Genomic DNA, 13037 nt, shown 5'->3' on the forward strand with positions numbered 1-13037 from the left:
CCTGCACATGGATACATATGTAACAAACCTGCACATTGTGCACATGTACCCTAAAACCTAAAGTATAATAATAAAAAAAAATGAAAACTGATGCATACTTAAAAAAAAAACAGTTAATTACCAGATATGTTTGTGCATGCAGTGATTTTGAAAAATATAATACATGAATTATGCTTTCCTTCTACGCTTTAAGGAACAGATACTATAGTGACAATAAATGTAATATGTTAGTACATAATGGACGCAAACAACAGATAAAAACAGCTTTAAATAATTTGAACTTTAGAATGTCGTTGAGTGAGGGCTGATGGTCAGAAATTGATGATGGTGAGAAGAGGTTAATGGTGTTCAGTGAGTGAAGGTGAGTGAGAATAATATATTGGAGCAGCAATCAATGCCTACAGTTCTTCTATGATTCCAAACATCTGGTGCACAGAACTCAAGACCTCAAAATTGAGTTACTGTATACAAAGCTATTCATAGAAAAACAAATGTTACCAAGAAATACCTTTTCTATATGCAGTGTTATCTCTTGTCTTCTAATACATTATCTTTTTCCGTTTCAAACAAAAAAAAATGGAGTTTCGCTCTTGTTGCTCAGGCTGGAGTGCGGTGGTGCAATCTTGGCTCACTGCAACCTCCACCCCAGGGTTCAAGCAATTCCTCGGCCTCGGCCTCCCAAGTAGCTGGGATTACAGGTGCACGCCACCACACCTGGCTAATTTTGTGTTTTTAGTAGAGACAGGGTTTCTCCATGTTGGTCAGGCTGCTCTCAAACTCCTGACCTCAGGTGATCTTTCCGCCTCAGCCTCCTGAAGTGCTGGTATTATAGGCATGAGCCACCGCAGCCGGCCTACATTATCTTAAATGAACATTGCAGCCCACTGAATTGTCATCACTCTGGAAACCACTGATTGTATATAGTGTATGATTATAATCTAAATGTTAATTCTCTGTTTTACAAACTATTGTCAAAAAAAAAGTGGTAACTGAGAATCATTAGAACTCGGAATAATCAGTGTAACCACCATGATGCCACAACACTCATGCATTTCATCTCTAAAGTACATTTTGCTCAGATTGGATAAGTTATGCCTTCATTGTTGAGTCATTAACAATTGAGAGATTAACATAATTGCAAAATTATAAATTTAAAGGAAAAGCTAAATGTCAGTAGACTGTTAGGTGCCCTTCTACCATCAAACATACTTGCATATTAACTGCCATTTGCAGACAATATCTTGAGCCAGACTTTTCAAAAATATGTTCAAGACAATGAGAACTCATGGACACAGGAAGGGGAACATCACACTCCGGGGACTGTTGTGGGGTGGGGAGGGGAGAGGGACAGCATTAGGAGATATACCTAATGCTAAATGACAAGTTAATGGGTACAGGAAATCAACATGGCACATGGATACATATGTAACAAACCTGCACATTGTGCACATGTACCCTAAAACCTAAATTATAATTAAAAAAAAATATGTTCAAGAAATAATTCCCAAAATACATAGAGAGGGTTCTACCTCATTGCATATGATACAAGTGCATAACCAAATTTCCTTACTGGCATTGGGAATTCCACTTTGAGCAAACCAAATTAAAAGGTTGAGAAGACCTGCAGTAAAGAAAATACTATCTTTTGTTTAACCCATTGTTTCCCAGTCCTGACCATTAATCATTTCTCTTTAGTATGCTTATTAATATCTTTAGCTTGTGAACATACTTTTCAGAATTTCTTTTTAACCATAAAGAATGATGGTAAGGGGAAATTTTAAGCATTATGTCAGTTATTTAAATTTTATGGATGATATAGTGCTTTTCTGTTCTTCAATCATGGACTACACTAGAGAGGAACAATTTCTGTAGCTAAGGTTTTTACAATCCTCTACACTCCATCATTGTCTAGATCAATTTTATAAGGGTTTTGTCTTTTTTTGTTTAGAGGTGGGCTCTCTGTCACCCAGGCTGGAGTGCCGTGGCATGGCTCATTGCAGCATCAAACTCCTGGGCTCAAGTGATCCTCCTGCTTCAACCTTCCAAGTAGCTGGGACTATAGGTGTGCATCACCTGGATAATTTAAATTTTCTTTTTCTTTCTTTCTTGTTTTTTTGTAGAGACAAGGTCTTATTTTGTTGCCCAGGCTGGTCTCAAATCCCAGGCTTCAAGTGATCCTCCTGCCTTGGCCTCCTAAAGTACTGCAGTTACAGACATGAACCCCCATACCTGACCAAGGCTTTTTCTGTTGTTACAAGATTGTTTAAAAGGAGAAACTTAATAACTGTTAACTCTTTCAGCACTTATGTTTATTTCATAAATCATGTTTTCAGACAAATTTCTCTCAAAATGGTTGGGAGGGGGTAGGAATATACACTAATCAGAATTACTAAGACAGACAAAAGTGGTTGCAGCACTGCTTTAGTTGCTCCTTTGAGTTTTGTTACCATCATAACTGTTCAAAATGAAGCTTTACTTTCTTTACATCCATGTTTTTCTTTTTAAAAATCATTACATTCACACCTGTAATCCCAGCACTTTGGGAGGCTGAGCCTGGTGGATCATGAGGTCAGGAGTTCAAGACCAGCCTGGCCAATATGGTGAAACCCTGTCTCTACTAAATATACGAAATTAGCCAGGTGTGGTGGTGCATGCCTGTAATCTCAGCTACTCAGGAGGCTGAGGCAGGAGAATTGCTTGAACCCAGGAGGTAGAGGCTGCAGTGAGCCAAGTCATGCCACTGCACTCCAGCCTGGGCAACAGAGCAAGACTCTATCTTAAAAAAAAAAAATCATTACATTTATCTTACAAAGTTACATACGAAGTTTATCCTATACCAAAGAAATAGTGTAAAATTCATTTTTATTTATATTTTTATTTTTTGGTTTTGAGACAGAGCCTCATTCTGTCACCCAGGCTGGAGTGCAATGGCACAATCTCAGCTCACTGCAATCTCTGCCTCCCGGGTTCAAGCAATTCTCCTGCCTCAGCCTCCTGAGTAGCTAACATTACAGGCGCCTGCCACCATGCCCAGCTAATTTTTGTATTTTTTGGTAGAGACGAGGTTTTGCCATGTTGACCAGGCTGGTCTCAAACTCCTGGCCTCAAGTGATCCACTTGCCTTGGCCTCCCTAAGTGCTGGGATTACAGGTGTGAGCCACCATGCCCAGCTAAAAAAAATTTTTAAAAACCACCTTCATTGTATTGCACTCATCTGCTGTTAAAACTTTGGTGTTTATTTTTTGATGTTTTCTTCTGTGCTCAAGTATGGGCCTCATTTCAGTCTGGTAACAGTATACTATAATAGGATAACTGCAAATATATCTGTCACTTTAATTTGTTTTAACTTTAGAAAAGTTTAAACATGGGCAAAAATAAAATAGTACAGTGTACCCATAACCTCTTTAATAATCACCTTATTTTTTCCTTTCTTGTTTTATCTCCCAATAAGTTTTCACTGGGTTATATTAAAGACAACCAGTATGCTATATACCTTTCCCCCCTACATATGTTCAGTATGTATCTTGAACAGATAAGTCAACCTTTCACAATAATAGTTGGTTGGAGTCCACATTTAAATAAGGTCTGTACATTACATTTTGTTGGTATTTGTCTTGTGCACCTTGCTTTTCTTTTTCAAAATGCCTGCAGAATTACATGTAGCAACCTAGTAACAGCAGTACCATGATATACTCTATCCATTCCCCATAAGCCGACCATTCAGGCTGAGTTTTCTATTTCTGCAAACTAGTGCAATAAATATCTTATTCTTGGATTTTATTTATATAGACTATATTACAACTGATTATACTGCCAAGTCAAAAGTATGTATGCATTTTAAATTTTAATAGATTATGCCCAATTACTTTTGAAAATGTCAATTTACATTCTCACCAATAATGTGTGAGTGTTTCTTTCCAGTGACATCAACAGTGTCAAAAAACATGAGCTTCTGTTGGAGCCATGATGGAATAATTGGTTTGTATAAGGACTGTGATCCCTGACAGAAGAGAATCATGTGGGCCAGGTGTGGTGGCTCATGCCTATATTCCCCGCATTTTGGGAGGCCAAGGCAATCACTGGAGCACTGGAATTTGAGAGCAGCCTTGGCAAGTTAGTGAAAACCCATTTCTATAAACAATACAAAAATTAGCCAGGTGTGGTGGTGCATGCCTGTATTCTCAACTACTTGGGAGAATGAGGTGGAAGGATCACCTGAATTTAGGGAGGTCAAGGTTGCAGTGAGCTGTGATCATGCCACTGCATTACAGCCTGGGTGACAGAGTGAAACACTATATAGATATAATATATATAATATATATTATATATATATTAAAAAAGTGAAGTGCAATAGTCACACAAACTTTCTACTTGGAGACACATTCTGGATAATGAGAAAGCTGATCCCAAACAACATGAACTTAACTGTGTTAAGAAGATAACAAGAGACCATGCTGGCTGGTGCAGGGCAGAGTTCCAGAGAGGAAGGAGATATACAGAAAAGATTTTCTGAAATGTGCACAGGGATTTTCTAGTGTCTCTTGAAAATATTAAGTAGTACATGTGTAGAGTGCAGTTCCTACACCTGACTGGGCACTAAATGCAGTCAGGGAGCTGCAAGTTGGAAACTGCCCCGAGTTCACATGTGGCGAAGAAAGGTTCTAATTCTGACCAATGATCACCCACACTATTCAGTGGAAATCCCAGAAAGATCTCACATTAGGAGCAGAGCTAAACTATCTCTAAAGTAAAGACTTCAGCTCTTCTATAAACTGCTTTTTAAAGAATTCAGAAGGATCAAGCCAATTCACAAGTATTTGCCTGCAGAATGAAGTTCAGCACTTAGTGTAACAATATCTACCACTTAACTGTAAATTTTACAATGCCCAGTGTCTATATATAAAGAAGCAGGAAAATGTGACCCAAACAGGAAAAAATATCAGCCGAGATGCAAGTGGCAAGGGACATGATATTAGCATAACAATATTAAAGAAACTACAGCATGCTGAAGATTTTTTTTAAAGCATGTACACAGAGAAATGGAAGATAAAAGAACAAAGTGGGACTTCTGGAAAAGAAAAAATATCTGAAGAGAAAATGTATTGGAGATTAAACACCAGTTTTTGGGAGAAAAAAATCTGAATTTGAGAACATACCAAGAAAAATGAAGCACAAAGGGAAAAACACTGTAAGAGAGTCTCAGTGATCTGTGGGAAAATATAAAGATACATGTAAATGTGAGTCTGAGAAGCGGGGAGAAGGCAGAAAAAATATTAAAAAATAATGGTTGAAAATACTCCAAAATTTTTGGAACCTATCAGCCACAGATCTAAGAAGCTCAAGTAATTCAAGGCTAAACACAACACAAATCGCTGAAAACTAGTGGTAAAGGAAAATCTTGAGAACAGCCTGATGGAAAAAAGATACATACATGGGGACAAAAGTAACAAGATTCATAAACTTCTTGTGAGCATCTATACAAGCTAGCAGAGAAAGGAATAGGGGGGAAACTCTATCTGGTATTTCTGCACTTGGTAATAATATGAAAAAAGTGGAAACTTTTGTAAACAAATGAAAGCTAAAGCCTCAGGGAAAAAAAAAATTGTGTTCTTTGCAACAACATGGGCACAGCTGCAGGCCTTTAAGTGAATGCATGCAGGATCAGAAACCCAAATACTGTTATGTTCTCACTTAGAAGCTAAACATTGAGTACACATGGACACAAAGATAGGAACAATAAACACCAGGGCCTGCTTGAGAGTGGAGGGTGGAAGGAATGTGAGGATCAAAAAACAGTCAGCTACTATGCTCACTACGTGGGTGGCAAAATCATTTGTACACCAAACCCCAGGGATATGCAGTTTGCCAGTGTAACAAACCTGCATGTGTACTCCCTGAGCCTAAAATAATAGTTTCAAATGAAAAAAGAAATGAACGGTAAGAGAATTCACCAACATATGCAGATGGAAACATGGATTCATACATAGGAATGGAAATTAACAGAAAAGTTAAATATGAATAAATATTGTTTTCCTCATATTCTCTCGAAAAAGTAATTGAGTTTTTAATGCAAAATCAATAATGTATTATAGGGATGGTAATATTTGTGGCAATTAAAATATGAAAATAGCTCAAAAGGTGAGAAGGTGGAATGGAAGTATTATTTGTGTGAGATCCCAACAAAATATATGATAGGGTATAATATATAAAACTAGACATTGAAAGCTAAAAATGAACATTGAAAGCCTCTAGGAAAAAAAAGCACTCAAAATTCTAAAAAGTGCCATAATCAATAAGCCAGTAGTAGAAATAAAATAGAATATAATAAAAATAAATACAAAAATAGGCATAAAATTAGAAAAAGAATGAAGGATAGATAAGAGAAACAGAATAAAGAGCAAGATGATTGTTACAAACCCAAATATATCAATAGTTACAAACAATGTTAATGGCCTAAATACTTCAGTAAAAAAACACAGAAGAAAGCTGGGCATGGTGGCTGATGCCTGTAATCCTACACTTTGGGAGGCCAAGGTGGGCGGATCACCTGAAGTCAGGAGTTTGAGACCAGCCTGACCAACATGGTGAAACCCCGTCTCTACTAAAAATACAAAAATTAGCCAGGCGTGGTGGCGGGCACCTGTAACCCAGCTACTCAGGAGGCTGAGGCAGGAGAATCGCTTGAACCCAGGAGGTGGAGGTTGTAGTGAGCCGAGATCATGCCACTCCACTCCAGCCTAGGTGACAAAGATGAGACTGGCTCAAAAAAAAAAAAAAAAATGATGTTAGGTTATATTAAAAAAATTAAAATATGAAGACTCAGGTTAAAAAGTCAAAAGTATATACCAACTCAAATAGGTTAAAAGTTAAAAAAAAAAAAAAAAACACCATGCAAACACTATACCAAAATGGCTATGCGAATATAAAACAAATTGTCTTTTTTTGTTCAAGACAGAGTCTCACCCTGTCGCCCAGGCTGGAGTGCAGTGGTGCCATCTCGGCTCACTGCAACCTCTGCCTCCCAAGTTCAAGCGATTGTCCTGCCTTGCCCTCCTGAGTAGCTGGAACTACAGGCGCATGCCACAACACTCGGCTAATTTTGTATTTTTGGTAGAGATGGGGTTTCACCATTTTGGCTAGGCTGGTCTCAAACTCCTGACTCCAAATGATCCCACCACCTCAGCCTTCCAGAGTGCTAGGATTACAGGCATGACCCACTGCACCCAGCCCTCACAACAAATTGTTTTGAAACAAAGAATATTACCAGGGATTTATTCTAAAAAGGCATATTTTATAGTACTATAGAAGTGTATTGACTAAGAAGACAAAGCAATCATACAAATACTTGTGCCTAGTACCAGAACTAAACAATACATTAATTAAAAACTGCTAGAAATAAAAATAGTGAACTCAGAATTATATTTTGAGATTTTAATACTGTTCTCTCATTAATATTTAAAAGTATATAGAAAATCTATAAATATATAAGATACCTGAACGGTGCTAATAGCCAACTTGTTGTAATTGATACTTACAGAACAGTCCACCTAAGAGCAGCAGCAGTGTTTTCACTTATACAAAGAACATTCAGCAAGCTTGTTTATATTCTGAGCCATAAATTGTCAATATATTGAAAAGGATTGAAATCAGAAAATCTGTTTTCTAACCACAGTAGAATTAAGCCAGAAATTAATGTCAAAATTCAAAAATGTTTGCAAATTAAGCAACACACATTTAAGTAAACTATGGGACAAGTAAAAAATTACCTATTTGGAGTCAAAAATAACAGCATATAAAATTTTGTGGAATGCAACTAAAGCAGCACTGAGGGAAATGTATGCTTTTAAATACCTATCAATGATTTAAGTTCCCACTTAAAGAAACAGGTGAGACTCAGAAAAGGAATTAAGCTTAGAGCTGAAATCAATGACCCCCAAGAAAGCGAAAAACAAGAAAAGCACACTTGGGACCACAAGAGGGCGCTAAGAGAGTAGGCGGACTACAGAGAAACAGCTCTCCACCGCACGAGACACATTCCTTTCACCAGACACCACACACGCTCACACAGAGAAACACACATAGACATGCAACACTTGCACAGAAACACACACAGAGATATGCAACACTCGCACAGAAACACACACAGCCAGGCAGCTCCTGAGGCTGCTTGGTTCTGCTGTCAGGAAGCCCCTCCCGGGAGACAGCAGCCCCGGTACACACAGGCAGGTGGTACCTACCTTGCAATCCCAGGCGGGACAACATTCAAGGAGACGCGCTCCCAACACCGTCTAGGCAGGCTTGACGCATCGGGGAGATCCGATAGGGATCACGCGGTGCATCCTTGAAGCTACCCTGGACGTTTCTTTAGCCTGGTTCGGCCCTGCCCGACTCCTAGGGTCGGGGGACCAAGGCGACGATCCCCCGGAGAGGAGGGGGCCATAGCCCAGCGCCGACGCACTGCCAGGGAGGGCCCCAGCTCCGCCAAGCCGCTAGGGCCCGTCCCCAGGAAACGGTGGCTGTCACTGTGACGCGAGCACCGGCTCAGCCGTCGCGCCTGGTGACGCGCGCCTGGCGCATGCGCATTCGCGTGCCCGGCTGGCGCTGCCGCAACGTCGGGGCTCTCAGGGCTCGTAGGAAAACGGTGGAGGCCGTGCCGGCTGCGGCCCAGGGAAGGAGGCTGCGTGCGACCAGCAGCGCAGGACCTTGATATTGCTGATCTTAGTGCCTCCTTCAGCCCACTTCGTGTACGGGTCTGGGTGGAGGAGGAGGCGCTTCAGACCTTGAGGTGGGCACTCGGGACTGCTCTCTGATTTGATTCCAGATTGGAGGGTGTGGGCAGGAATCGGGTCCCGTGGGGCTGGGGATTCAATCTGGTGAGGAGTTGAGGGGTCGCTGGGGTAGGAAAACATACCTGAGACCCCAGTGGAGGGTGTGAGCAGGACATTCCCTCGCCCCATGAACTGACTGGCCCCCTTTCGACCTGGGCCTCCCAGGGCCCTGTCCTGGTCTCCAAGACCAGGGCCTTCGGCTTCTCAGCATTGTTGTCCGGAAAAGGCACAAGGACAAAGTCAAGCCCGATGTGAAGCAGAAGTGGCAACATCTAAAACTGGCATCCCATGGGGGCAGATAAGGTGCAGAGAGTGTCTCAGAGACCTTCTGGGGTGAATCCAAGCCCAAAAGGGATGTCCAAGCATGCTGGCGAGGGCCACTGAGGATCCCCCCAAGAAAGCGAAGCACAAGCAAAGCACACCTGGAACCATAAGAGGGCCTGTGCCGGAGTCCAAGCCTCGTCCAGGGATTCCTGCCAGAATAGCCAAGAGGATCCTGCAAAGTGCAAATCACCCCAGCTCCCACACCGGGATTACAACCCACCACCGAGCCTACACCCAGCTAACCCCCAGTCCCTTTTGCTTCGTGAAATCCCTGGCAGCCAAAAGGTGCAGTGCTGAGAGGCAGTCCCAGCCAGGAACAGAGCAATGGGAGACCCCTCAACAATGAGAAAACACCAGCAGATGAGATGAAACATAGCCTTGATTAGAAGGCAAAGGTCAGCTGATGCAATAGGGAGACCAGGAGTTTCCTTATTGGGGGAAGCTACAGGCACCCACGGTTCCAAGAGCATCACAGCTACCCAGTCATTAAGAAATGCGAGTGTTGAGAAGGAAACACTCATCACATACATCCCCGCCAAGGTGGTCCTGGACGAACTGGGAAACATTTGCTGTGGAGGACGTTCTGGAGAACTGTGAGCCAGACCAAGGAAAACCTGGGCCGACGAGAATCAGGGAAGGCAAGAAAAGAGGGAGAACAGAGTAGAGGCCGCAGCCCAGGCAGGATCAACCCATCCCACTCCCATGTGCCTCGGGGAACCAGGGTCCAACAGGGGACCTGGCCAGAAAGGCGACAGTCTTTCGTCCAAAGGTTCTCCGAACACTCGTGTCTTCTGTCGCCAGCACAGCGCCATGGTGTGGACAGGTTGTACAGTGAAGAGGAAAAGGGGATGGCGTTGGAAAGTTTCTTTGACATCTGTCTGCACCTGTTCTGCAGGTGAAGGTGCTGGACCTCCTCCACACCTCAGCGGATTGTATCCTCACCCCCATCTGACCTTTTTTCTGCACACATCCTTTAATCCAGAATGAAATCTGAAGAGGATGAAGGAGTGCCCGCCTCAGGTCCTGAAGCTCCGACTCCGCCAGCCACCGAATTAGAAGTGGGCTCAAGGGGGTCCTGAAGACAGGACGGCTAGGGTCCGTCCAGCCTTGGGTGTGCCGCAGGACCATGGGCCCGGGGAGGAATTTGTTCTTGGTTGTCATGTGCTGGTCTTCTTTCTGGAAGAGTGGGCGACTTGGGAGGGGAGGCGATTTGGACGCTTGCGGGTCGCAGCCAGCCCCCCACTTCACCGAGGCTTTAGGAACCAAGAGCAAAACAAAGAACGCTTGGCCCTGCAACCCAAGCCCGGCCAAATAGAGGGGCGCATCAGAGGGTAGGCGGACTACAGAGAAACCGCGCTTCACTGCACAAGCCACATTTCTTTCACCGGACACCACACACACACTCGCACAAAAAGACACACGGAGACATCCAACACTCGCGCAGAAACACACACAGCCAGGCAGCTCCTGAGGCTGCGCGGTTCTGCTCTCTGCCAGGAAACCCCTCCGGGAAGAGAGTGCCCCGGGAACACAGGCAGGCCGTACCTCGAAATCCCAGCGGGGTCAGCTGTCAGGGAGACGCACCCTCACACCGCCCATGCATGCCGGACGCATCTTTGGGATCCTTAGGGATCACATGGTGCTTCCTTGACTCTCCGCTTGAGGTTTCTTCAGGCAGGTTGGGCCCTGCCCGACTCCTAGGATCGCAGGACCATGGCGACGATCCCGCGGAGAGGGGACGCACTGCCACAGACGGCTCCTGCTCCACCAAGCCGCTGGGGCCAGTCCCCCGGCAACGGTGGCGGTTACTGTGACGCGAGCCCCCCCTCAGCGCTAGCGCCTGGTACATGCGCTTTCGCGTTCCCAGTTTGTGGGCCGCATTGTCAGGGCTTTCAGGCTACAGCCAAAGAGGAAAACAGTAGAGGCCGTGCAGGCGGCGGTTCGGGGAAGGAGACTGCATGCGACGAGCAGCGCAGGACCCCTGACTGTCGTGACCTCAGTGCCTCCTTGAGCCGACCTCGTGTTTGGGTCCGGGTGTAGGAGGAGGTGCTTCAGACCGTGAGGTAGGCACTCGGGATTGCTCTTCTGATTTGACTCTGGATTGGAATCAAATTGGAATTGACCTGGAATCGGGTCCCACGGGGCTGGGGAACCAATCTGGTGAGGTGTGGAGGGGTCGCTGGTGCACAGAAACATACCGGATACCCTCGGGGTGGGTGTCAGCAGAACATTCCTCGGCTCCATGAGCTGACTGCCTCCCTTCGATCTGGGCCTCCCAGGGCTCTTCCTGCGTCTCCAAGCTCAGGGGCTCCTGCTTCTCAGCACTGCTGTCTGGAAAAGGCGGGAACGAGGACTAAGGCAAGCCCAGTGTGGGGCAGAGATGGCACCACCTGGAACTAGCTTTTCATGGGGGCAGATAATGTGGACAGTGTCCCAACTACATATCCCTTTATTCTACGCCATACTACTAAACCCCACCAGCTATTTGCCTACAAACTGACTGCATCAGTCAGGACACCAAGATAAAGGACTAGAGTTTGGTAATCAACTACTGGCTCCTCCAGCAGCTCAGAATGTGGCCTGTATGCATCACTTCACTTAATTCATTCAAGAAATGCTGACTGAGTTCCTACTGTGTGCTGGACACTTTCCTAGAAGTGGGGCACACTACAGTGTGTGGGACAAAGGCTGGGCCGCTCATAGCTTATGTTCTAGTTGAAGAGAGTCAACAACATTCTACTTTCAGACATTGATAAATGCTGTCATGAAAAGACAAGGAAAATGAAAAGGTAAGAAAAGGGATGGAGAGAGATGGCATGAGGGGTGCCTGGGCAGACAATGCAGTGATCTGGCAAAAGAGTAGGACAATCATGAGACTGCATGTGTTCCAGTTTCTGCTGTTGTAAAACAGCATCGACACGTTACATCTTTACTATTCTGTTACATACATAATATTATTTAAATAAAAAATAGAACTAGTTAACTGTGAAAATTGCAATTAATAGGGCAGATTAAACAAATCCTTCAAATTTAAACAAATATTTTATGGTTATTTATCCTCTAATACATTGTTTCAACTTTAAAAAACCCTCTTTATTTGATATTTAAACTCTATATTAATGTATATTCTTAAGATACATAAATTTAAGATTTTTTTTCAAGACAGAGTCTCATTCTGTCACACAGGCTGGAGTGCTGTGGTGCAATTATGGTTCACTGCAGCCTCCACCTCTCCAGGCTCAGATAATCCTCCTGCCTTAGACTCCTGAGTATCTGGGACCATCGGTGTGCATCACCACACCCAGCTAATTTTTTGTATTTTTTTGTTGGGATAGGGTTTTGCCATGTTGCCCAGGCTGGTCTCAAACTCCTGGGCTCAAGTGATCTGCCTGCCTTGGTGTCTCAAAGTGTTGGGATGGCAGGCGTGAGCCACCACATCCAGCCTAATTTAAGATTTTTAAAAAGCAGAATGTAACTATGGTCATGCATTGTGTAATTCTGTGGATACTTTCTGAGTAATGCATGGTTAGGTGACCTCATCATTATGTGAACATTCTAGAGTGTACATACACAAACCTAGATGATGTAGCCTGATGGCACAGCCTATCACTTCGAGGCTACAAATCCAAATTGCCTGGATACTGTGGACAGTTATACTCAATGGTATTCGTGTATCTAAACATGTCTAAACATAGAAAGAGTACAGTAAAAATATGGTATAAAAGATAAGAAATCACATACCTGTATACGGCACTTACCGTGAATGGAGCTTGCAAGACTGGAAGTTACTCCAGGTGAGTCAGTGACTGAGCGGTGAGTGAATGTGAAGGCTAGGACAGTACTGTATACTACTGTAGACTTTATATGTACTGTATGCTTAGGCTA

General features: G+C 43.6%; 1 long non-coding RNA gene across 2 annotated transcripts in view; it reads right to left on the bottom strand.

Annotated features, from left to right (window-relative positions):
- Positions 1–11494, bottom strand: part of LOC116480769 (uncharacterized) — a 38794-nt gene extending 27300 nt beyond the window's left edge. The window contains exons 1-2 of one of the 2 annotated variants that reach the window (XR_009209258.1): positions 11351–11494; positions 10698–11248 (exon numbers count right to left, since the gene is read on the bottom strand). This is a non-coding gene — a long non-coding RNA (uncharacterized LOC116480769). Of the gene's footprint in view, positions 1–8237; positions 8596–10697; positions 11249–11350 lie in introns of those variants that run through there. The other variant, XR_004251347.2, reaches the window with a different exon arrangement.
- Positions 11495–13037: the final 1543 nt, after the last annotated feature.

Source organism: Hylobates moloch, unplaced genomic scaffold (assembly GCF_009828535.3).
Source record: "Hylobates moloch isolate HMO894 unplaced genomic scaffold, HMol_V3 SCAFFOLD_13, whole genome shotgun sequence".
Classification (NCBI taxonomy): Eukaryota; Metazoa; Chordata; class Mammalia; order Primates; family Hylobatidae; genus Hylobates; species Hylobates moloch.